Raw genomic sequence first — 26,379 nt, 5'->3', positions numbered from 1 at the left:
GGTGCAGTGTCTGAAAGGCTCTGCTCAGTGCTCTGCCCTCCAGACGCGACTTCTCTCCTCCACTTCCTCTGACGAACTCTGCCTCTGGTTCATTATAGATGACAGAGGAAAGCGGGTTTTGCCGCGCTAAAAAACACTGATGCCGGTATATTAAAAATTCCTTTTTTATTTTACAATCCTACGCGTTGCAGAGACATTGCCCGTCTCCTTCTTCAGGAAAAAAGAAATCATACAAACACTGCTAGTCTGAACCCTTATAAAGGAATCCATACTGCCACGTTGACAGCTATGACCTCATCCACCCCTAGAAACCAGGGTGGTGACTCATAAACATGTGGAGAAGAGCAACGTCATCGAAGAAAAAAAAAAGAGAAAAAAAGGGAAGAAGACTTTACAAAGACATACAGATAGGGAATTTAGATTGTGAGCCCCAATGGGGACAGTGTTCCTCATGTATGTAAAGCGCTGCGGAATATGTTAGCGCTATAATAAAATAAAGATTTATTTATTTTATTTACAACACTCCATGTGATAAATTCCAAACAATAAAGGAATGTACAATAACCAGATCGAGTTTTGTATCCTTGATTTCCAGAAAAGAAGTTGTTAAAAAAAGTTGTTAAAAAGGAAGGAGAAAGACGTTGGTTTAAAAAATATACATAATCATAAAGAAAAAAATGGGGTATAGTTGTGCGTGAACCCATGTAATTTGGGCTGGAGAGATGTGTCCTTAACCATTACACTATCTTTGTAATTTCAATCTTTAACGTGTCAAAATGAATACTGGATATTGTGCAAGCTCAAGGGTGACTGCCATGTGAAGGTGAAAAAATAGAAAAACTTTTTGGCCGCCTATGAATTTGTTTGCAGACGTGCCTTAGAAGCAATGGCGTACCGTCCATAGAGGCAGACTACGCAGCTGCTACGGGGCCCCTGACCTAAAGGGGCCCGGAGCGGCTTCCCGCGGTGTGTGCACTTTTACTTTCAATCATTGCCAGCACGGGCGGCTGCCCCGGGCCGTGACCAAGCAGCTGATTAAGGCTAAGTTCACATTTCCGTTGATTTGTATCAGTCACATGCGTCGCTTGACGCATGTGACTGATGCGCTGTTCAACGCTGTACAACGGATGACAAAGAACAGAATTCTTTGTCGGATTCCGTTGTGTGCGGGGGGCGGAGTTCGGGGGCAGAGCCGAGCGGGGGGCGGGGCCAGGCGCTGAGGATGTCAGTGGAAGTGCTGCGGTCTGCATGGCTGGGGACAGGTGAGTGTATCTGTGAGTGAGTGAGTGTGTGTATGTGCATGTATGTATGTATGTATGTATGTATGTGTGTGTGTGCACATGCAAAGTGCGGGAGGGGGCGGAGCCGAGCAGGGGGCGGGGCCAGACGAGGGTGTCAGTGGCAGTGCTTGTCTGCATGGCTGGGGACAGGTGTGTGTGTGTGTGTGTGTGCATACATGTGCGGAGTGCGGGAGGGGGCGGGGCCGAGCGGGGAAGTGTCGGCCTCCCTGCACACGTAACCAGCCTAAATATCGGGTAACAGCAAAGCACCCGATGTTTACCTTGGTTACCCGATATTTACCTTGGTTACGGGCCTACACCGCTTAGCGCTGGCTCCTTGCACCGTAACCAGGGTAAATATCGGGTAACCAACCAAAGCTGGTGACGTGTGCAGGGAGCCAGAGAGCATGCGCAGCGAAATCCGACGGATCTCGCTGCTCAAAAAACGTTACATGCTGCGTTCCCTCCGCCCGGCGGTCAGTCGTTCCACGACTGATCAGTCGGGCGGAGGGTGCAACGCAGCATCATCAGTCACAATCCGCTGCTCATACAAGTCTATGGGAGCAGCGGAATCCGCTAAACGGATTCCGCTGTTTACAAGAGCAGCGGATTGTGACTGATAGATTTTAGCGGAAATGTGAAATTAGCCTAAGAGGGGGTGGGGGGGCCTGCACTATGTGAATAGCTGCAGGAACCAACAGAGGAGCAAGCTCACCCACACTGCACAGCGCGGCCCCTGCTGTAGAGGGGGGAGTGGCCAGGCAGGATCTTCTATCAGTCAGATAACTGTGAGAGCGGCCAGGAGGAGAACAGCCAATCAGTAGAGGGGCGGAGCTTGTTCAGCACAATAAGCACAGACCTGACAAGAAGATAACAGAGCAGAAGAAGCAGAGCAAGGAGAGACAACAGAGCAGAATAAGCACAGACCTGACAAGAAGATAACAGAGCAGAAGAAGCAGAGCAAGGAGAGACAACAGAGCAGAATAAGCACAGACCTGACAAGAAGATAACAGAGCAGAAGAAGCAGAGCAAGGAGAGACAACAGAGCAGAATAAGCACAGACCTGACAAGAAGATAACAGAGCAGAAGAAGCAGAGCAAGGAGAGACAACAGAGCAGAATAAGCACAGACCTGACAAGAAGATAACAGAGCAGAAGAAGCAGAGCAAGGAGAGACAACAGAGCAGAATAAGCACAGACCTGACAAGAAGATAACAGAGCAGAAGAAGCAGATGAAACAGAGAGCTAAGTAAACAAGAAGAAGCTGAGAACAGAAGCACCAGAGAGAAAAAGCAGAGGAGAGGATCAGAACAGCACAGCCAGGAGGAGCCACAGGAAGTGGAGGCAGAAGCCACTGACATCGTCTCTCCCAGCACTGGAGCAGGTGAGTATAATAATGTACAAATGTCTGCCTGTAACACTACAGAAACTGCCCTGTGCTGTGTTATTTCTGTGTGTAATATCTGTACTAAAAGGTACATGGTGTACAAGGTGTACCATCCGCAAGCACAAAGTAAATGCTCTGTGCAGCGCTGTGCAGCAGAGCATGAAGCAGAATCAATGTACCAGATGTGGTGCTGCAGAGGGGGTATCAGAGTAGGAGGGAAGCCCCATGTATCGCTGCCATAAGCGTGCAGCTTCCCTCCTACTCTGATACCCCCTCTGCAGCACCACATCTGGTATATTGGCTCTGCTTCATGCTCTGTTGCACAGCGCCGGTATATTGGCTCTGCTTCATGCTCTGTTGCACAGCGCCGGTATATTGGCTCTGCTTCATGCTCTGTTGCACAGCGCCGGTATATTGGCTCTGCTTCATGCTTTGTTGCACAGAGCATTTACTTGCTGACGGTTTCCCTTTTACTCTAATAGTCTTTTGCAGCACCTATATCAGGCTCATCAGGCCTGCTTTATGCTTTACTGCACAGATAATTTATCCCAGTCCTCTACCCCCGGCACATGTATATTTCTGTTTATTTGGCGTATTTTTGCACTCGCCCCATATCTATATTTGTACAGGGATTGATAGTTCCTGGGTCAGTGGATCATCATACTGGGTATAGGATCCTATGTATTACTTTTTTCGTTATTAGATTGGATCATATGGATGCCCTGACATGTTAGCAGTGAGCTATAATAGCCTGTAATTAAGCAATACGTATGACTCTGCTGGCTGTGTAGCACGATGCATATTTAATCTATGTATTGTTATTGTGCATTATTGTTTATGGGCCTATTATAAGAGTGGGTTATTATTGCCTTATCTGATATACTGGGTCCGCTCCAGGCTCGGTTGCACAGAGCATTATTCAGGGCTATCTGACGGTCTTCTCTTCTATACTAATCCTTCTGCAGTGCCCATATCTGGTTTAGTACAGAATAAGTTGAATTTAGTTACGTATGTCTCTGTGCTAGCGGTGTGGCACTGCACATACTTATTCCATGTTTTGAATTGTTAAGCGTATTAACTGTATATGGGTATTGCATTACAATAGGTTATCACACTTTTGCGGATGTTGTCATTTGGGATTTGTTCATGCTTTTTAAAGGGAACCTGTCACCAGATTTGGGGCCTATAAGCTGCGGCCACCACCAGTGAGCTCTTATATACAGCATTCTAACATGCTGTATATAAGAGCCCAGGCCGCTGTGTAGAACATAAAAATGACTTCATAATACTCCCCTAAGGGGTCGGTGCGGTGCAGATCGGTCGGACGGGTGTCTCTGTACTCGGGTACCAGCGCCTCCTGTTTCGGCCATCTTTGTCCTCCTTCTTCTGAAGCCTGGCTGCATGACGCATCCTACGTCATCCACAATAGCCAGCATTGAGGTCTTGCACAGGCGCACTACAATACTTTGATCTGCCCTGCTCAGGGCAGATCAATGCGCCTGCGCAAGGCCTCAGTGCCAGCTAGTGTGGAAGATGTAGGATGTGTCATGCACCCAGGCTTTAGAAGAAGGAGGACAAAGATGGCCGAAAGACAAGGTACCAGAGAACAGAGACACCTGTCTGACCGATCTGCACCGCACCAACCCCTTAGGCGAGTGGTAGGTAATATAAAGTGATTTTTATGTTCTACACAGCGGCCTGGGCTCTTTTATATGCAGCATGTTAGAATGCTGTATATAAGAGCCTACTGGTGGTGGCTGCAGCTTATAGGCCCCAAATTTGGTGACAGATTCCCTTTAAATAATTGTATTATGTGTTTTTACTGTCCTTTTGGATTTAATAAAGATTGTTATATTTATATCTAGCATTTCCATTTTCTGGTGTGGCATCCATTATGTGTGAGCTTTTTTCTTCTTCTGTTTTGGTCATATTGTGATCATGCAGCGGTTTTATTGATTTTTGTCTGGGTGTGCACCCCTTTTTTGTATATACAGTAGAACCTCGGTTTACGAGTAACTTGGTGTGCGAGTATTTCGCTATACGAGCAAAGCTTGCTGTAAATTTGTAACGCAGTTTACGAACAAGCTTTGCTATTCGAGCAAATACTCACCGCACACACTTCCGGTTCTGTACTTTAACCGCGCTCTGACCCGCTCTTGCAGTCCGCACAAACATGCACAAACGCGCGCGCGCACACACACACACACACACACACACACACACACACACACACACATACACACACACACACACACACACACACATACACACATACACACATACACACATACACACATACACACATACACACATACACACATATTATGCTCACCTTACCTTCCATTCCATCGCCGATCTCATGGATCTTGTAGTTCGCCGGTACAGGATGTATATCCAGTGACCATCGTGACGATGGAGAAACTTCCGCTGTCAGCTGCTTCTCAAAGGCAGCGCGCTGGGCAATCAGAGGCAAGTGGCTCCTGCCTTTGACGTCAGCACTCTGGCATCGGAAGATCCGGCATCGATCGCAATGGTTACCTGATACACAGCCTGTACCCGTGAACGGCAAGAACCAGGAGGACGGTGATGGAATGGAAGGTATGGTGAGAATAATATGTGTGTGTTTGTACGTGTGTGGAATGGCACAATAGCGGACCAGGATGGGACATTGAACAAGTTGTGGAAGGAATTGTCTGCATTGCAATGATTTCCTGTGGGAAGTATTGCTTTGCTGAACGAGTAAGTTGGTTTAAAAGCACACTCCCAGAACGGATTGTTCTCGTAAACCAAGGTTCCATTGTATATTATTTCTGTACTGTGACATCACTGTGTGTATTATTCCTGGGGATTTGTGGTGTGAACCCACAGGTCTTGGTGCAGTGGGCTTTGCTCAGTAACAGGATGGTGGTTATATTCAGACTCAATGTGGTGATATTTGGACATGGTGTGGCAGCATTATTTTGCAATATATAGTAGTATTATGCGGTGCTCAGCGAGCGTCAGGCCCTGCGGTGCTGAGCGAGCGTCAGGCCCTGCGGTGCTGAGCGAGCATCAGGCCCTGCGGTGCTGAGCGAGCATCAGGCCCTGCGGTGCTCAGCGAGCGTCAGGCCCTGTGGTGCTCTGCGAGCGTCAGGCGCTGCGGTGCTCAGCGAGCGTCAGGCCCTGCGGTGTTCAGCGAGCGTCAGGCCCTGCAGTGCTCAGCGAGCGTCAGGCCCTGCGGTGCTCAGCGAGCATCAGGCCCTGTGATGCTCTGCGAGCGTCAGGCGCTGCGGTGCTCAGCGAGCGTCAGGTGCTGTGGTGCTCTGCGAGTGTCAGGCTCTGCGGTGCTCTGCGAATGTCAGGCCCTGCAGTGCTCTGCGAGTGTCAGGCCCTGCGGTGCTCTGCGAGCGTCAGGGGCTGTGGTGCTCTGCGAGTGTCAGGCACTGTGGTGCTCTGCGAGTGTCAGGCGCTGTGGTGCTCTGCGAGTGTCAGGCGCTGTGGTGCTCTGCGAGTGTCAGGTGCTGCGGTGCTCTGCGAGTGTCAGGTGCTGTGGTGCTCTGCGAGTGTCAGGCGCTGTGGTGCTCTATGAGCATCAGGCATCACACACAGTCACAAAACAGGAGGACAGGCACACAGCACGGCCTAGACTGGTGCTCTGCTGACGGAGCCGCGCCCAGTAATAGTCTATTTACTGGACTGGTAGATGTGTAGCCTGGCTAGAATAAAGATTAATTCATAATGTGTATATATGCCCCCAATAACTTGTATGCCCTCCACTGGCCCCTAGTAACTTGTATGTTCCCCCCAGCAACATATATGCTGTTTATTATGTTAATATTTTATTGTATTTTTTTTAATGGGGGGCCCCATTCGGGACTTTTGCTATGGGGCCCCATGATTTCTATGTACGCCCCTGGCGGTGTCATACATTTGTATGAACCCCCTGTTCTAATAACCGGTCCACTACTGTCACCCCCAACCTTTAACCTGCTGGGGGCCAAAAGATTGCAAAGTGTTGGTGCTCTTCTAAACGTAAGTGCAGGAAACCTGGGAAGCATTTTACCCAATATTGGGTCATTAGTCCAAATGGCCCAGTGTTTTTGTAAAATGTTCCTTATTTTTATGCTGTCAGAACAGTAAGTAGTGACAAAATTGTTACTGTGGGAATAATCACAATCAGACAGTTTTGTTTTGTATGTAATTAAAGCCCCCTGCTTCAATTTGCTAGAATCAACAAAAGCTTTGATTAGCATTTTGGGATATTGCTTGTCCAAAAACCTCTCAGAATGGATCTTGGACTGTTTCACAAAATCAGTGTGCAGGGTACAATTTTTTTCTTATTCGCTTAAACTGATTGGATGGTATGTTGCGCATCCATTTATAGTAGTGCCCAATATTATAGTGAGCATAACTGTTTACATTGACCTTTTTAAAAAACGTTTTGGTCAGAATGCAATTCCCATCGTGGAAAATGGTGAGATCGAGGAAGTCTACACTAGTATTGCTCAAGATTGGTGTCTTGCTAAATTCTCCTAAAAAGGGGGCTGAAAGCTTGTACTTACGAAGCGCTCACTGATATCCTAATCAGGCATGAATACTAAGATTCTTTATAGCAAGATACTATATATTTTAATAGCACATGAATAGTCAATGGTACATAGGCATTAGAACTACTTTATAAATCATAGAATCTTATACAATAACAGAAATATGCATCAACATTACCGTTTATGTTGTAGCAACCCTTTCTCATCGGAGGGACTCGATTAGTGATAAGGAAACAACATGGCAATTGCATCACAGGAACAGTGCGTCCACTTGAGCGTCCTGGAAATGTTCCTAATCATTAAGCGAGTCCTGTCTTTTTATAGGAAAATTTGTAGTCATGTGCAAATGCAGTATTGCAATTGTGACCAGCATGTGACAGCTGAGTCATGTTCATGTAACTTGACCACAAGCTGCTGTGGGCACCAGTAGCTTCCTGCACATTTCCTGCACATTTAGCCAGTTGACAACTGGCCGACCACAGTTTCCTGGAGATATTGCAAGGAGCCGTGAATTTTACATGCCGGTTTCCTTGCACCTGTTGTCAACTAACCACGAATTTCCTAACTGTGGAACTGTAAATGTTACTTCCTGATAATCGTGGTTTTGCTTAAGATCTGTTTGACACGTATTCTTCATCATGGTAAAAATGGGTCAGACAGAGGACATCTCTCTTTGATACTGAATAAATGATGGATCAAATAATATCTTGGATCACTATCTTTTGATTATGATCCCTATCTAAATCACACTCATTCTTCAGTCATATCACATTGGTATCACAATTGGTGACAATTTTAGGCCCCAATTGTTATCTATTGCAGACATGAAAATATCGATATTATTGGCAGAGTAGTCCCAAATAATAAAAAGGTCATCAATGTACCATTTATATAGCACAATGTGACCTGATAAATCATTGTTATAGATAAAAATGGCCTCGAAGGTGGCCATAAACAAATTTGCACAAGTAGGTGCCACCTTCGAGCCCATTGCGGTCCTAAGTGTCTGTTGGTACATGTTATCCTTGAATGTGAAGTAATTATTATGTAGAATGAATGACATGCCTTGCAAAATAAACTGTTTCTGTATTGGAGGAATCCTGTCATCCGTTTCCAGAAAAAAATCAAAACATAATAAACCCAAATTGTGGGGAATATTAGAATAGAGAACAGAGACATCCAGGGAGATGAAAACAAAAGAATCTTTCCATGGAATGTCATTAACCAAACCTATAAGTTGGGTAGAATCCCTTAGATAGCTGTCCATTCTATTAACATGGGGCTGCATTATAAAGTCGATGTATGACGCTAAATTGGATGTTAAGGAACCGATACCTGAGATTATCGGACGACCCGAGGGTTTAGATAAATTTTTGTGTATTGTTGGCAGATGGTAGAAAAATGCCATAGCAGGGTTAACTAACGTGAGGAATTTTTCTCTGTCTTGTTTAAAATATTAGAGGCAATGGCTCATTTAATAATGTTGTTATCTTCTAAAACAGCTAGTTGATAATCCTTTTGTGTCGCCCGCCGGTAATTCATGGGATCGGATAGGATTCTGAAAGCCTCTGCTATTTAGTCTGATTTATTCTGTAGGACATCCCCCCCTTTTATTCGCTGGTCTGATGATATCATTATTCCCTATTAGAGTTTAATGCCCTCTTTTCAGATCTGGATAAGTTATAAGGAATATTTCCGCATTGGCTTTTTAACAGGTTGAAATCCTGAAGCACCATTTCACATAATGTGTGTAAATTGTGTCCTTTACTTTCCGTTGGATAAAAATGAGAGGTCCTTCTAAGGTCAGTGTGTAAGAATTGATCAGTGACCGAATCACCTAAAAGTGCACTATTGGATGTCGCCCTACCTGCCATAATGGTGTAGTGTCTCTGCACAGTCAATTTTCTAACAAATAGCTGTAGATCGGTAAATAAATCAAATTCTTTTATATTAAAAGTGGGACAAAAAGAAAGGCCCTTATTAAGTAAAGAAATTTCTGTAGTAGTAGGTGTATAATCTGAAAGATGAAATATATTATTTGTCTTATTTAAGCATCTAGCAGATAACCTTTTTTCCCTTTTTTGCTTTGTTTTGGCTCCAGTTCTGGTCCCTCTGTAACGCTTTTTCTTTTTACCGACTTTGGAGTTAGATAATTGGTTATCACATTGTTCTGACCGGGGATGGCCTTGGGTAAAAAAAGCACCAAAGCTGCAGCATTAGTGGAATTATCAATAGTGATAAGTTTATTATGATCAGGTAGTGTAGAGGATGAACCAGGGGTTGCAGTAAAATCCTATATATTATCATGAATGGTGAGATCAAGCAAATCAAATGAAGTATTGTTACATGTATTAGATACTAGAGGGTTAGTATATCTATCAGATGCCAGAGGGTTAAGGCCCAGTCACATACAACGACTTTCCAGCGATCCCGAAAACGATGCAACCTGATAGAGATCGCAGGTAAGACGCTGGGAGGTCGCAGGTGAGATGTCACACAGTCAGACCTTACCAACGATGCAGGAACGATACAGGTCGCAGTAGCGACCTGTATAACAATCTCAGCAGTCACTGTGACCCTGTCACACAATGTCAAACACAGCGATGTGTCCTGCCCAGCAGGACATCGCCTTTGAAGAAAATTGCCTGGACCATTCTGCAATGACTAGAGATCTCACAGCAGGGGCCTGATCGCTGGTAGGTGTCACACATAACAAGATCGCTAACGGGATCGCTACTGCGTCACAGAAACCGTGACTCAGCTGCGATCTCGCTAGCAATCTCGTTATGTGTGACGGTACTTTTAGATACAGAGTCAACTATTCCAATCTCCTTAATGGAATTAGCTGCCATCAAAGAAACCACATCTCTTTCCTCAATTTTTTGCGTCTGAATGATAGCCAAATACTGTTGTGTATCAGTGTTCAATTTGTCTGTATTGGTATCAAAAACCTTATTAACATCCAAGGACAGAGTATTTGCCCCCATAAGTGTTGTTCTAGTAGTTATAAGAGCAATAGAAGAAATGTGTACTTTAATAACCTCAATAGAAGAAGGAAGAGATGAGTATTTCTCAAGGACTGTAGGGGGGGTATTGGTCCATACAGGAGGGGGTCGCTTGGACAATGTTTTGTGAACTATTGTCTCCAACACTGGCTAGCAGTGGAGAAGACACACTAGGATCAGCAGAATGTGATCTACAGTCATGGCCAAAAGTTTTGAGAATGCAACAAATATTCATTTTTACAAAGTCTACTGCTTAGGTTTTACTAATATCAATTTGCATCTACTCCAGAATGTCATAAAGAGTGATCAGCTTAACAGCAATTACTTGCAAAGTCAATATTGGCTAAGAAAATGAACTTTAACCCCACAAAACACATTTCAACATCATTGCATTCCTGCCTTAAAAGGAGCAGCTAACATTGTTTTAGTGATTTTTCCATTAATGCAGGTGTGGGTGTTGATGAGGACAGGGCTGGCGATCAGTCAGTCATGATTAAGAATGACACCACTGGTCACTTTAAAAGGAGGCTGGTGCTTGGTATCATTGTTTCTCTTTAGTTAACCATGGTTATCTCTAAAGAAACACGTGCAGCCATCATTGCTCTGCACAAAAATGGCCTAACAGGGAAGAGTATCGCAGCTACAAAGATTGCACCTCAGTCAACAATCTATCGCATCATCAAGAGAGAACTTCCATTGTTGCCAAAAAGGCTCCAGGGCGCCCAAGAAGGACCAGCAAATGCCAGGACCGTATCTTAAAACTGTTTCGGCTGCAGGATCGGACTACCAGCAGTGCCGAGCTAGCTCAGCAATGGCAGCAGGCTGGTGTGAGTGCTTCTGCACGTACTGTGAGGCGGAGACTGCTTGAGCAAGGCCTGGTTTCAAGGAGGGCAGCAAAGAAGCCACTTCTCTCCAGAAAAAACATCAGGGACCGACTGATATTCTGCAAAAGGTATAGGGAGTGGACTGCTGAGGACTGGGGTAAAGTCATTTTCTCAGATGAATCCCCTTTTCGATTGTTTGGGACATCTGGAAACAGCTTATTAGGAGAAGAAGAGGTGAGCGCTACCACCAGTCTTGTCTCATGCCAACTGTTAAGCATCCTGAAACGATTCATGTGTGGGGTTGCTTCTCAGCCAAGGGAATCGGCTCACTCACAGTCTTGCCTAAAAACACAGCCATGAATAAAGAATGGTACCAGAATGTCCTCCAAGAGCAACTTCTCCCAACTGTCTAAGAGCAGTTTGGCGCCCAACAATGCCTTTTCCAGCATGATGGAGCACCTTGCCATAAAGCAAAGGTAATCACTAAATGGCTCATGGAACAAAACATAGAGATTTTGGGTCCATGGCCTGGAAACTCCCCAGATCTTAATCCCATTGAGAACTTGTGGGCAATCATCAAGAGACGGGCGGACAAACAAAAAACAACAAATTCTGGCAAAATGCAAGCATTGCTTATGCAAGAATGGACAGCTATCAGTCAAGATTTGGTCCAGAAGTTGATTGAGAGCATGCCAGGGAGAATTGCAGAGGTCCTGAAGAAGAAGGGTCAACACTGCAAATATTGACTTGCTGCATTAACTCATTCTAACTGTCAATATAACCTTTTGGTGCTCATAATATGATTGAAATTATATTTCTGTATGTGATATAAATGTGGCACCCTGGACAAGCCAGGTCGTCACAGGTACTGCAACAACACACCCCACACCCCGAGATAGGTACATCAGTCACACACAAATCCTTTTTGCCTCCCTCCAGGGGCTGATGTCCACACCAGGTGGGGTGGAGCCAGGCGGTTGGCCCCACCCACTGAGGAGTTCACAGTCCTGGAGGCGGGAAAGGAAGTCAGTGTAGTGGAGGAAAGTTCAGTTAAGGAGAGTAAAAGTGAAGGAGCAAGAAGTAGTAGTTGAGGAGAAAGAGCAGACTGACCGTGTCTGGGTACGTGGCCCGGGCACATACAGCAAGGTTGGCGGACAGTGGTGGCCGTCTGCAGGAGAGGCCGATCGACGCGGAACCGTAGGACCGGGGACGGGCGGTGGCCTGCCGGTACCAAACCGGGGAGCGAAGAGAAGCCAGCACAAACCGGCAGGGCCTACGGACCCCGACCAGGCTTGGAGTCGCCGTTAAACCGGTCAAATCCGTTAGCGACTGGAACCTCCGGGGTTTCCTAGCAGTAAAGACCCGATAGAAGGCAACTGTCCAAACCGAGAAAGGGAAATACAGCTACCGCCACAGCTATAATTCCCAGGGCCAGAGCCTGCGGGCAAAAGGGGCTCCTCCGGACCCGAGCGCGGTGAGCACAGCGGCCCCCCTCCCCGCCCGCGACATAAACATCAGACAAACACAATTAAAAACCAGAGGGCAACAGATCATGTGAAAAAATAATTTTGGTGTCATTCTCAAAACTTTTGGCCATGACTGTAATGCTACTGAATTGCTGAAACCTAGTCTTTTTATATCTACTGTTGGTGAAACATCTTGTATGATTAGAACCACTCATGGTGGAGCATATTGGTTCACCAATAGTAGGGTTTTTCGGAGTAGGTTGAGGAATATCCTGTTTGGATAGTACATGATAATTCTCCCTGTCTCTTTGTAATTATTTTAGACTTGTTACTAATAGTCTCTGTGAGATCCTCTGTAAAACAGCCGCCTCTTACATTGGGCTCCACTACAGAAGCTAGTAGTCAAGCTACTTTTTCCCTAAACCACACAGTACAAACCAAAGCCAAAAACCACGAGACAGAACAATGCTCATGATCTTCAAAAGTGGATATTACAATTGTCCCTGCTATCTCAACTGTGTGAGATCTTAGATGCCCAACAAGTTCTGATTTCCAATTAAAACATTTCCCAGTCTGAACATGAAAATAGATTCTTCCTTGTGTGACGTTTCTGATGTCTAACAAGGTATGATTTCTCACTAAAACCTTTCCCACACTCTGAACATGAAAATGGTTTCTCCCCTGTGTGAGATCTTTGATGTCTAAGAAAATCTGAATTCCGAATAAAACATTTCCCACACGCTGAACATGAAAATGGCTTCTCTCCAGTGTGAAGTCTTTGATGCCAAACAAGTTCTGCTTTCTGAATAAAACATTTCCCACACTCTGAACATGAAAATGGCTTCTCTCCTGTGTGAGATCTTTGATGCTCAACAAGTTCTGATTTTCGAATAAAACATTTACCACACTCTGAACATGAAAATGGTTTCTCCCCTGTGTGAGATCTTTGATGTCTAATAAGACTTGATTTCCAATTAAAACAATTTCCACACTCTGAACATGAAAATAGCTTCTTCCCAGTCTGATATTTTTGATAATCCATAAGGTTTGATTTTCGAGCAAAACATTTCTCACATTCAGGAGATGAAAACGGATTTTCATGTGTCTGAACTTTTTGAAGGTTAACAAGATGTGTGATTTCTTGGTAAAACATTTCCCACATTTTGAACATGAAAATGGTTTCTCCTTTCTATGAGCCATTTCATGTTCCACATCCCTTCTGTAAGTTTTATTTTGCTGACAATTCTGTGATAAATCGGAATTTTGGACTTCTTTGAAAAGATCAGATGATAAAGCTTTCCGAGGAAGGACTGGAGGTAAATCTGGGACAGCAGCATGCTCTTCATATGTATCATGTGTGATCCTTTCAGCATCTGTTATAAATTCTGAAGATATAAGATTTCCATCTGAACTCCCATTACAGTCATCGGCTAAAAATAAACACAATATTATTATTTTTTAATGATATTATCTTGAAAGTAAATTTACTTTTTTAAACCCGAAAATAAATTAAATTAGGAAAAAATGTATTCTGAATCTGTTGTCCAATTTCGCCATCTAAAGGCCGCGTTACATGCAACGACATCGCTAACGAGATATCGCTAGGGTGACGGAATTCGTGACGCACATCCGGCATCGTTAGCGACGTCGTTGCGTGTGACACTTACGAGCAACCGCTAACGATCCCAAATACTCACCAAATCGTTGATTGTTGACACGTCGTTCATTTTCAAAATATCGTTGCTCATTCTGGGCGCAGGTTGTTCGTCCTTCCTGAGGCAGCACACATCGCTACGTGTGAAACCACGGGAATGACGAACAACAGCGTTCCTGAGTCCTCCGGCAACGAGGTGGAAGTATCGTTCTTGTGGCTGCTCTCCGCCCCTCCGCTTCTATTGGTGACCTGCTGTGTGACGTCACTGTGACTCCGCATGAACCGGCGCCTTAAGAATGAGGTTGTTTGCCGGCCACAGTGACGTCATTAGGAAGGTAGGTTCGTGTGACGCTTACCTATGATATTGTTCGCCATGGGCAGCGATTTGCCCGTGATGCACAAACAACGGGGCAGGTGCTATTGCTAGAGATGTCGCAGCATGTAAAGTGGTCTTAAGAGTTACATCTTTGTTAATGCGGATCTCCCATTCCTAGCAACAATCCTCTGGAATGTGCTACAGTAAATAATCTGATTGTCACAATGGGACTGCAGGATAATGAGGGACAGGGGGCTCCTATACTGTCCCTCACGCTAGGGGACCCGAAGCTATTGCTAACCTCTGGATTACCCCTGAAGATGGAGACGCCAAAGTCCCATACCTTAGTATTCTCCTGACCAGATCTAATCTGTTATGCCCCCCGGGAAGGAAGGGCCAGTAGTATGATGGAAACACAGATTAAAAAAGATGGTAAACACAGATTAAGACAGACAGGCTATATTGCAAACTCACAGAAATAAACAGTGAGAGATTAAAGAGAAAAGCAAGAGCAGGAAGGCAGCGATAAAAAGAGAACAACCACAGCTTACAGCAATAATGCACAACAACTACCTGTAAGTCTGGATCACAACTCCTCACCAGACCAGTACAGGTAAATTATAGCTGGCATTAATGAAATAGCCCAGCCAGCATATACAGAAAGGGAGAGAATGATACTGGCTCCCCTACAGCATGTGATCAAAGACATTAACAAGTAGCCTAGCAGAGAATAACTCTTGCTAGACTGCCCAAGCCTGTGGTTCGACGCCTGCGTCTTCCTGCGCTGCTCACAGACATCAGAGAAGTTAACATGTAGAGTACTAGAATCTATCATTTCCACAGATCCTGAAACCGCCATGACAGTTGTCAAAACCTGCAAAGAGCTCCTTGTAATATTGACCAACAGCATAGACAATTTAAAGAAACTTTTTCGAAGACTAAGGGGTACTTTGCACGCTGCGACATCGCTAGCCGATGATAGCAATGCCGAGCGCGATAGTACCCGCCCCCGTCGCACATGCGATATCTTGTGATAGCTGCCGTACGAACATTATCGCTACGGCAGGTTCACACGCACTTACCTGCCCTGCGACGTCGCTCTGGCCGGCGACCCACCTCCTTCCTAAGTAGGCGGGTCGTGCGACGTCACAGCGACATCACACGGCAGGCGGCCAATAGAAGCGGAGGGGCGGAGAAAAGCGGGACGTAAACATTCCGCCCACCTCCTTCCTTCCGCATAGCTTCTGGAGGCAGGTAGAAGATGTTCCTCTCTCCTTCGGCTTCAAACACAGCGATGTGTGCTGCCACAGGAACGAGGAACAACATCGTACCTGTCGCTGCAGCGAAATTATGTAAATGACCGACACTACACAGATCACCGATTTACGACGCTTTTGCGATCGTTTATCGGTGCATCTAGGCTTTACACGTTGCGCCGTCGTTACTGGCACCGGATGTGCGTCATTTTCGATTTGACCCCGACGATATCGCAGTAGCGATGTCGGAACGTGCAAAGTACCCCTAATATAATAGTTACAGACAGATGCCGGATTTTTAATAGAGTTGTCCGGGATTGTAAAATTGATGGCCTATCCTTAAGGCCACATCTCACTAAGCGACATCGCTAGCGACATCGCTGCTGAGTCACAGTTAATGTGACGCAACAGTGATCTTGCTAGCGATGTCGCTGTGTGTGACATCCAGCAACGACCTGGCCCCTGCTGTGAGGTCGCTGGTCGTTCCTGAATGTCCTGGACCATTTTTTGGTTGTTGCTCTCCCGCTGTGAAGCACATATCGCTGTGTTTGACAGCGAGAGAGCAACGATCTGAATGTGCAGGGAGCCGGCTTCTGCGGACACTGGTAACCAAGGTACACATCGGGTAACCAAGCAAATCTAGAAGCTGCGGATGCTGGAAACCCTTACCAGCGTCCGCAGCTTCTAGAAGCCGGCTCCCTGCACACGTAGCCAAGGTACACATCGGGTAACTATAAGCAAAGCGCTTTGCTTAGTAACCCGATGTGTACTATGGTTACCAAGCACAGCGTCGTTACACAGGTCGCTGGTGGCTGGTGGCTAATCTCTGATCGCTGTGGAGATCTGCCTGATTGACAGCTCACCAGCGGCCATGTAGCGACGCTCCAGCGATCCCTGCCAGGTCAGATCGCTGGAGCGTTGTTAAGTGTGACGGTACCTTTAGGCTTTCTAACCAAAGCAGGTAGCAGGGTCTTGCGGTCTGTGCAGATAAACATTAGGGCTCTAATTCATGAATACCAGCGATGGACACTGAAAAATGACGTCAGGGACTGGAGTGGAATCTCTGTCATAGGGAATGCCGCAGTTTGTTATGAATTAGAGAAGCGGTAGCTTCACACCCTTCTTCTGGCCAACCTACAAAAGTCGCACAATTCCAATTTGCTCTCCCTTTCCCCTAATGCCAGCCTGTGCCCTGTTCAGTTTAGACTTCTGCAATTAAGATACCTTTGGTTACATCATGTCACATGAATTTGAAGTCATCAGAGGTTCTTAAACAATCAACCTTAGAATACAACTGATGGGGTCCCTAAGAGAGTGGGGTTCCTGAGAAATTGCGCAATTTGCCTCCTTCCAATTCTGGCCCTGACTGGAACTAGGGTTTTTTTTGAGTAGGGCTTATATTTCAAGCATTCTCCAAAAATCCCACAAAATCGTGCTAGGTCTTATTTTCGGTGTAGGTCGTCTTTTTGGAGAAACAGGGTATTCATGAACCCTCTGCAGATCTTTGAGTTGCCTTCATAACAACATAGAGAAGGCACTAGAAACAAACAGCAGAAGAAGCAGAAGAAGCAAAGAAAATACAGCTGAAAAAAAACACAGCAGAAAGTCTAAAAATGTAAACACAAAATTAGTGCAGAAAGTACATGAGTAGATATCTCTTACTGGATAGAGCTGGAGGAAACAGATCCTGAGGAACATCGGGATCTTCTTGTTTACAGTCCTGTGGGAGAAGAGGACGGGGACATCTCTCTGGTGTTGTCCTCTTACTGGATAGAACTGGAGGAGACACATACAGGGACTGAATTCATTCCTTACATACAGATAATTATAGGCCGTGTGTATTTAGTCCTGTCTATTACCTGGTGATGTGAGGGGCTGGGGAACCTCCATCATGACGTCCTTGTACAGATCTTTGTGTCCTTCTAAATACTCCCACTCCTCCATGGAGAAATAGACGGTGACGTCCTGACACCTTATAGGAACCTGACACATACAATGATACCGTCACCCCCCGATCCCTTCATAGCGTTACTGTATAATGTCCCAGTATTCCCAGCAGTGTCACCTCTCCAGTCAGCAGCTCAATCATCTTGTAGGTGAGTTCTAGGATCTTCTGGTCATTGATGTCCTCATGTATCGGGGGGTGAGGTGGAGGCCCCGTGATTGGGCTCAGGGGTCTTCCCCATCCCTCAGACACAGGGGCCTGACAGCGCTCACTAGAGGTCTTCTTCACTACTGTGTAATCCTGGTTATGGAGAGACACAGTAATAAATCTCACTCCAGACATTTCCAGAGTCCTCACCTCTCCAGTTCTGTCCATCTGTTATTCCCATAGATAAGAATGGTGTAATGTGACGTCATCAGAATCTCTCACCTCTCCAGTAAGCCGGAAGAGGATCTCTAGGGTGAGGTGTAATATCCTCTCCGCAATCTTGTCCCTCTCCATATCCATCCTTCACGGGGCAATCAGGAGAATTCTCTTATATAGAAGATCTCCACTGAGAGGATCCGATATTATAAGGACCTGAATGGGGAGAAGATGACAATGTAACATCATAAAGAATCCGTAATAATACAATTACTGGAGAGAATAAGGGGAAACATATAATGAGAACATTCTGGGGGAATATTATACTGTGGGGGCTGAGGACTGAGGGCCGAAAGGGGCCGGGGACCGAGGGCCGAAAGGGGCCGGGGACCGAGGGCCGAAAGGGGCCGGGGACCGAGGGCAGAAAGGGGCCGGGGACCGAGGGCAGAAAGGGGCCGGGGACCGAGGGCAGAAAGGGGCCGGGGACTGAGGGCAGAAAGGGGCCGGGGACTGAGGGCAGACGGGTTTCCTCACTTCCAGCCTCTCATAGTTGGGGTGTTTGTATCTATGAGAGGAAAAGGAACAAAAACCTCACAATTCATAGAAATCAGAGAGAGAAAAACACCAAGAAAAGTCTCAGAGCTGAAAGAGTTAATGCCGCCTGCCCCAGTAATGGGGAATCTCCACACACCTCCACCTGCAGAGCCGCACACTAGATATATAATACCCTGCACCTACCTCCACCTGCAGAGCCGCACACTAGATATATAATACCCTGCACCTACCTCCTCCTGCAGAGCCGCACACTAGATATATAATAACCTGCACCTACCTCCACCTGCAGAGCCGCACACTAGATATATAATACCCTGCACCTACCTCCACCTGCAGAGCCGCACACTAGATATATAATACCCTGCACCTACCTCCACCTGCAGAGCCGCACACTAGATATATAATACCCTGCACCTACCTCCACCTGCAGAGCCGCACACTAGATATATAATACCCTGCACCTACCTCCACCTGCAGAGCCGCACACTAGATATATAATACCCTGCACCTACCTCCACCTGCAGAGCCGCACACTAGATATATAATACCCTGCACCTACCTCCACCTGCAGAGCCGCACACTAGATATATAATACCCTGCACCTACCTCCACCTGCAGAGCCGCACACTAGATATATAATACCCTGCACCTACCTCCACCTGCAGAGCCGCACACTAGATATATAATACCCTGCACCTACCTCCACCTGCAGAGCCGCACACTAGATATATAATACCCTGCACCTACCTCCACCTGCAGAGCCGCACACTAGATATATAATACCCTGCACCTACCTCCTCCTGCAGAGCCGCACACTAGATATATAATACCCTGCACCTACCTCCACCTGCAGAGCCGCACACTAGATATATAATACCCTGCACCTACCTCCACCTGCAGAGCCGCACACTAGATATATAATACCCTGCACCTACCTCCTCCTGCAGAGCCGCACACTAGATATATAATACCCTGCACCTACCTCCTCCTGCAGAGCCGCACACTAGATATATAATACCCTGCACCTACCTCCTCCTGCAGAGCCGCACACTAGATATATAATACCCTGCACCTACCTCCTCCTGCAGAGCCGCACACTAGATATATAATACCCTGCACCTACCTCCACCTGCAGAGCCGCACACTAGATATATAATACCCTGCACCTACCTCCACCTGCAGAGCCGCACACTAGATATATAATACCCTGCACCTACCTCCACCTGCAGAGCCGCACACTAGATATATAATACCCTGCACCTACCTCCACCTGCAGAGCCGCACACTAGATATATAATACCCTGCACCTACCTCCTCCTGCAGAGCCGCACACTAGATATATAATACCCTGCACCTACCTCCACCTGCAGAGCCGCACACTAGATATATAATACCCTGCACCTACCTGCTCCTGCAGAGCCGCACACTAGATATATAATACCCTGCACCTACCTCCACCTGCAGAGCCGCACACTAGATATATAATACCCTGCACCTACCTCCACCTGCAGAGCCGCACACTAGATATATGGCTGCTCTGTGCTTACAGGACCTGTGATGATGTCACATGGAGGGGAGGAGTCAGGGGTCACATGGTCAGCTCCTCAGTGTATGCAGGGCTCTGCTGTGCTGGGTGTCATGGCGCTGGGTGAGGGGAGGTTATGTCAGGGGGTCACAGTGAGGTAATGGAGGCTGTATGTAGACAGGACACATCCTGGAAGCCGTGGACGGACATGGAGCAGATATCCTGGAAATCCAGGGATGAGCAGTGAGGTCTGAGGGGGCAGTGGCCACAGCTGTTTCTAGATTGTTCCAGAACTATTTACCCCGGCCACAGTAAGCGACGAAGCTGAAGTTGGTTTCTTATTCGTTAGTTTATTTGGCAATTTAGTATTTTCAGTTTTTTACAAATTTACATATATAGTGTGAAAAAACAATCCCTTTAAAAATTCAATTTTTTATTAAATATATCTTAAAAATTCCCAAGTGATTCACCTATCTAGAATTTATCAGGGTAATATAAATATACACCAGGGTAGCCACCCCTGTACCAGATACAATCAGAGGCAGTAAAGCCGGGGGTATGGGATCCCAAATGGGATTAATCTGGCCCTATTAGGACCTACCACCTCACACCTTCCTACCGACGGAGGTAAATCACCTTAACTTAGCCGGGCGCCCCCGTTCCTCGGTGGCTATCCCTGACTTACCCTAATATATACCCTACCATATGAGGAGAAATGCCTGAACAAGTAACCTCTATATTATTGGTTGGACTCCTTCCCCCACCACGCAGCCTAAGGAGGGGGCAAATATAGCTCCACCCGTTTAATATGCTCCAATTCAGCTGGTCATTATTCATATACAGGGAGAAAAGATGCCACTACCCCTTTATTCAATTAATATGCTCAAATTCAGCTGGTCATTAATTCATATATAGGGATAATACATACCCCAACCAACTGTCTAAATAATATGCTCAAAATCAGCTGGTCATTGGTTTATATACAGGGAATAGGTACCAAGTCTGTCTAGTTCATATACTCAATTTCAACTGACCGTTTAATTCATATGTTCAAATACCAAACATCATAGTACTCTGTTATTTCTGGTCAGTCATTAGGCTCAAATATAAACACAGCTGATCCTAAATTCAGAAATAACCATATCAAATACCATGTATCCAGCTGATATATTCTAATTAAATTGGTCATCCATTAAATAAGCAGGGACACTAGGTACCATAGCGCCCCGATATCTAGATCAGGTCGGTATACCCCAATTTTGACCAGAATAAATTCAGATGCAGGGGAGAAAATAGTCCAATTACCAGGTCATCCCAAAAAAAAAATTTTTTTAAGATAACACATTAAACTTGCTTTCAAGCAAATCCCAACCTCTGGAACGATGCCAGTCTATACAATCAGTACACATGAATAAATATCATTTTAAGCTGATAAATTAACTTCCCTTTATCAAGTGCATCCGCACTGCCTCGACGCGTTTCTCCGCCCTCTAATCCGGTTCATCAGGAGGCCCAGGGAGACAGGGAAAGATTCTAATGATAATGCATGTCTTCATATGGCAGCAGCCGCTGCCATTATGCCGGCAGCTTAAATAGACCATATCAAACAGACGAGAGTAACATAGTCCCAGGTGTACAATAATGGGCTTCTGTCTCAAATTGGTATAGTGCGCATGTCCATTTTCATTCTACCGCTAGAGCATGCGAGGTACACATTGCGCATGCTCCACGGTCATACCTCATTAATTCATGACTCATTACTATTGATGCGAGCAGTCAACGCCCACACACCCCGAACACGGGCGCGCTGCCATAACAACAGGCAGACCTGTCAAACCGCGCTCAGAAAAGATGCCAAAACAATCCTCCCCTATGTTGTGTACTTAAAGACGCATATGATCCTGTGCAGACAGTCGCCAAACCTTGGTGCATTTGCTACCGTACTATAGTCCGGGACCAAAGCCAGATATCATTCAGTGATACAAGTAATAAAGGATGACAATGACACTATCCGCAGGCATTTTTGTAATATGGCAGCGCTATCATATAAGTACAAGCATAAAGGAACAGAACAGTGAAATATAAATTCTGAAAATTAAAGTAAATAAGCAGGATCATTGGATAGTGCACACGTCATCTGCAAAACCCTGCAGATATTATGCAGAGTAACCCTATCAATCATGTTAAAGATCTGCAGGAAAAATTAAAATACATGATAGAAACAACTGCAGCCTACAGTATTCAGCTGTAAGGTGGTTACAGACATACTGCACACCATATAAAGAAAGCATCCTTTGCAGATTCCTTTCATCATAGGGGTGGTGGGGGGGGAGGGTGAGGGGGGGGGGGGAGAGGGATTAAATATTCCCAAAATCTTTAACATGATTGATAGGGTTACTCTGCATAATATCTGCAGGGTTTTGCAGATGACGTGTGCACTATCCAATGATCCTGCTTATTTACTTTAATTTTCAGAATTTATATTTCACTGTTCTGTTCCTTTATGCTTGTACTTATATGATAGCGCTGCCATATTACAAAAATGCCTGCGGATAGTGTCATTGTCATCCTTTATTACTTGTATCACTGAATGATATCTGGCTTTGGTCCCGGACTATAGTACGGTAGCAAATGCACCAAGGTTTGGCGACTGTCTGCACAGGATCATATGCGTCTTTAAGTACACAACATAGGGGAGGATTGTTTTGGCATCTTTTCTGAGCGCGGTTTGACAGGTCTGCCTGTTGTTATGGCAGCGCGCCCGTGTTCGGGGTGTGTGGGCGTTGACTGCTCGCATCAATAGTAATGAGTCATGAATTAATGAGGTATGACCGTGGAGCATGCGCAATGTGTACCTCGCATGCTCTAGCGGTAGAATGAAAATGGACATGCGCACTATACCAATTTGAGACAGAAGCCCATTATTGTACACCTGGGACTATGTTACTCTCGTCTGTTTGATATGGTCTATTTAAGCTGCCGGCATAATGGCAGCGGCTGCTGCCATATGAAGACATGCATTATCATTAGAATCTTTCCCTGTCTCCCTGGGCCTCCTGATGAACCGGATTAGAGGGCGGAGAAACGCGTCGAGGCAGTGCGAATGCACTTGATAAAGGGAAGTTAATTTATCAGCTTAAAATGATATTTATTCATGTGTACTGATTGTATAGACTGGCATCGTTCCAGAGGTTGGGATTTGCTTGAAAGCAAGTTTAATGCGTTATCTTAAAAAAATTTTTTTTTTGGGATGACCTGGTAATTGGACTATTTTCTCCCCTGCATCTGAATTTATTCTGGTCAAAATTGGGGTATACCGACCTGATCTAGATATCGGGGCGCTATGGTACCTAGTGTCCCTGCTTATTTAATGGATGACCAATTTAATTAGAATATATCAGCTGGATACATGGTATTTGATATGGTTATTTCTGAATTTAGGATCAGCTGTGTTTATATTTGAGCCTAATGACTGACCAGAAATAACAGAGTACTATGATGTTTGGTATTTGAACATATGAATTAAACGGTCAGTTGAAATTGAGTATATGAACTAGACAGACTTGGTACCTATTCCCTGTATATAAACCAATGACCAGCTGATTTTGAGCATATTATTTAGACAGTTGGTTGGGGTATGTATTATCCCTATATATGAATTAATGACCAGCTGAATTTGAGCATATTAATTGAATAAAGGGGTAGTGGCATCTTTTCTCCCTGTATATGAATAATGACCAGCTGAATTGGAGCATATTAAACGGGTGGAGCTATATTTGCCCCCTCCTTAGGCTGCGTGGTGGGGGAAGGAGTCCAACCAATAATATAGAGGTTACTTGTTCAGGCATTTCTCCTCATATGGTAGGGTATATATTAGGGTAAGTCAGGGATAGCCACCGAGGAACGGGGGCGCCCGGCTAAGTTAAGGTGATTTACCTCCGTCGGTAGGAAGGTGTGAGGTGGTAGGTCCTAATAGGGCCAGATTAATCCCATTTGGGATCCCATACCCCCGGCTTTACTGCCTCTGATTGTATCTGGTACAGGGGTGGCTACCCTGGTGTATATTTATATTACCCTGATAAATTCTAGATAGGTGAATCACTTGGGAATTTTTAAGATATATTTAATAAAAAATTGAATTTTTAAAGGGATTGTTTTTTCACACTATATATGTACTTTTTGACTATCCTAAATTTATTTTGATTTTTACAAATTTAACAACACAAATAACACATCACAATAATACAATACAATGCACTGATGTGCCCTAATATAAATACACTCAAAATCAGCTGCGAAAATTATAAAACTGGCAAAAAAAATGGGCATTAAAGTATGTTAGTGAAAGGGTAAAATGGCTTTGGGCCACTGATCTAACACCATAAATGCATATCTAGTGACGCCCCTATTCAAACTCAAGTGACTCCAGCCTGGCCCAAAGGGGTTCTGGGCATCAGAACTGGCATCAAAGTGGGCACACAGCCAATTTTCACAGATTTGAATAAGTAACTGGTATTTTTAAGGGGTTAAATAGCTTTGGGCCACTGATCTCACACCACATTTACATACCTAGTGATGCCACACATCAAATTCAGATCACTCCAGCCTGGCCCAAACAGGTTCTGGGCATCAGAACTGGCATCAAAGTGGACAAACTCCCAGTTTTCACAGATTTGAATAAGTAACTGGTGTTTTGGAGGGGTTAAATGGCTTTGGGCCATTTATATCTTGCCATAAGTGCATATCTAGTGATTCCACACATCAAATTCATGTTACTCCAGCCTGGCCTAAATGGGCTCTGGGCAGGGCCGGCTCCAGGTTTTTGTGGGCCCTGGGTGAAAGTGTCTCAGTGGGCCCCATCCACACAGAGACATGCACAGATACATACACATACAGGCATACGTACACATGTATATTTAAAGAGAAATTCACAAAAACACATATAAATAGACATAAATATAGACACAGTCATATACACTGACATACGAGCAAAGCTTGCTGTAAATTTGTAACTCGGTTTACGAGAAATCTTTGCTGTACGAGCAAAATACTCACCGCACACACTTCCGGTCCCGTACATGCACCGCGCTCTGACCCGCTCTTGCAGTCCACACAAACACACACAAGCACACACAAGCACACACAAGCACACACAAGCACACACACACACACACACACATTATGCTCACCTTACCTTCCGTTCCCTCGCCAGCCTCCTGGAACTTGCATGTAACGGGTAACCATCGCGACCGATGCCGGACCTTCCGCTCCCAGTGCGCTGACATCAAAGGCAGGAGCCGCTTGCCTCTGATTGGTCAGAGCGCTGCCTTTGAGTAGCGGCTGACAGCAGAAGGTCCTCTGTTGTCGCGATGCTTGACGATACACATGCTGTTGCGGCGAACTAAAAGACCCAGGAGGTCGGCGATGGAACGGAAGGTACACATATTATGCTCACCTTACCTACCGTTCCATCGCCGGCCTCATTATTTTTGTAGTTCGCCGATACAGGATGTGTATCCAATAACCATCAGCGTCAAGGGAGGAACTTCCACTGCCAGCCGCTACTCAAAGGCAGCGCGCTGGCCAATCAGAGGCAAGCGGCTCCTGCCTTTGACGTCAGCGCGCTGGGAGCGGAAGGTCCGGCATCGGTCGCCTTGGTTACCCAATACACATCCCGTACCGGCGAACTACAAGATCCAGCAGGCCAGCAATGGAACGGAAGGTAAGATAAGCATAATATGTGTGTGCGTGCGTGCTTGTGTGTGTTTGTGCATGGGTGGAATGACACAATAGGGGACCAGGATGGGACATTTAACAAGTTGTGGAACGAATTGTCTGCATTGCAATGATTTCCTATGGAAATCTTGCTTTGCTGAATGAGTAACTTGGCTAACAAGCACAGTCCCAGAACGGATTGTTCTCGTTGACCAAGGTTCCACTGTATTTCTAATATTGGGAATCCGGCAACAGCCTCATTCACATCCCCTACTTGTCTCCATCCAGCTCCTCCTGGGCATGTGTCTGTGCCACGCTGATTGGTGGCAGTCACTAACAGACATGGCCGCACATAAAGCACACTGACACTGCTGTATATACATCACAAGAGAGGCTGGGGACATACACATTACTGGGGGGCATACATATTATTGAGTAAAGGGGTATCCAGCAATGGAGGGGCACACAGCTCAAGAGTAGGGCATACAGCTCTACAGGGGGGCATTGGCTCTGAGGTGGGGGGGACAAACAGCTCTGAGGTTGGGGGTGACATGCAGCTCTGG

General features: G+C 45.6%; 1 pseudogene; it reads right to left on the bottom strand.

Moving 5' to 3' along the window:
- Nucleotides 1-12,548: 12,548 nt before the first annotated feature.
- LOC142258888 (uncharacterized) lies at nucleotides 12,549-17,466 on the bottom strand (annotated as a pseudogene).
- Between the last annotated feature and the right edge of the window lie 8,913 nt (nucleotides 17,467-26,379).

Source organism: Anomaloglossus baeobatrachus, assembly GCF_048569485.1.
Source record: "Anomaloglossus baeobatrachus isolate aAnoBae1 chromosome 5 unlocalized genomic scaffold, aAnoBae1.hap1 SUPER_5_unloc_16, whole genome shotgun sequence".
NCBI lineage: Eukaryota > Metazoa > Chordata > Amphibia > Anura > Aromobatidae > Anomaloglossus > Anomaloglossus baeobatrachus.
The sequence above is the reverse complement of the archived record's forward strand: the minus strand, read 5'-3'. Positions and strand labels throughout refer to the sequence as shown.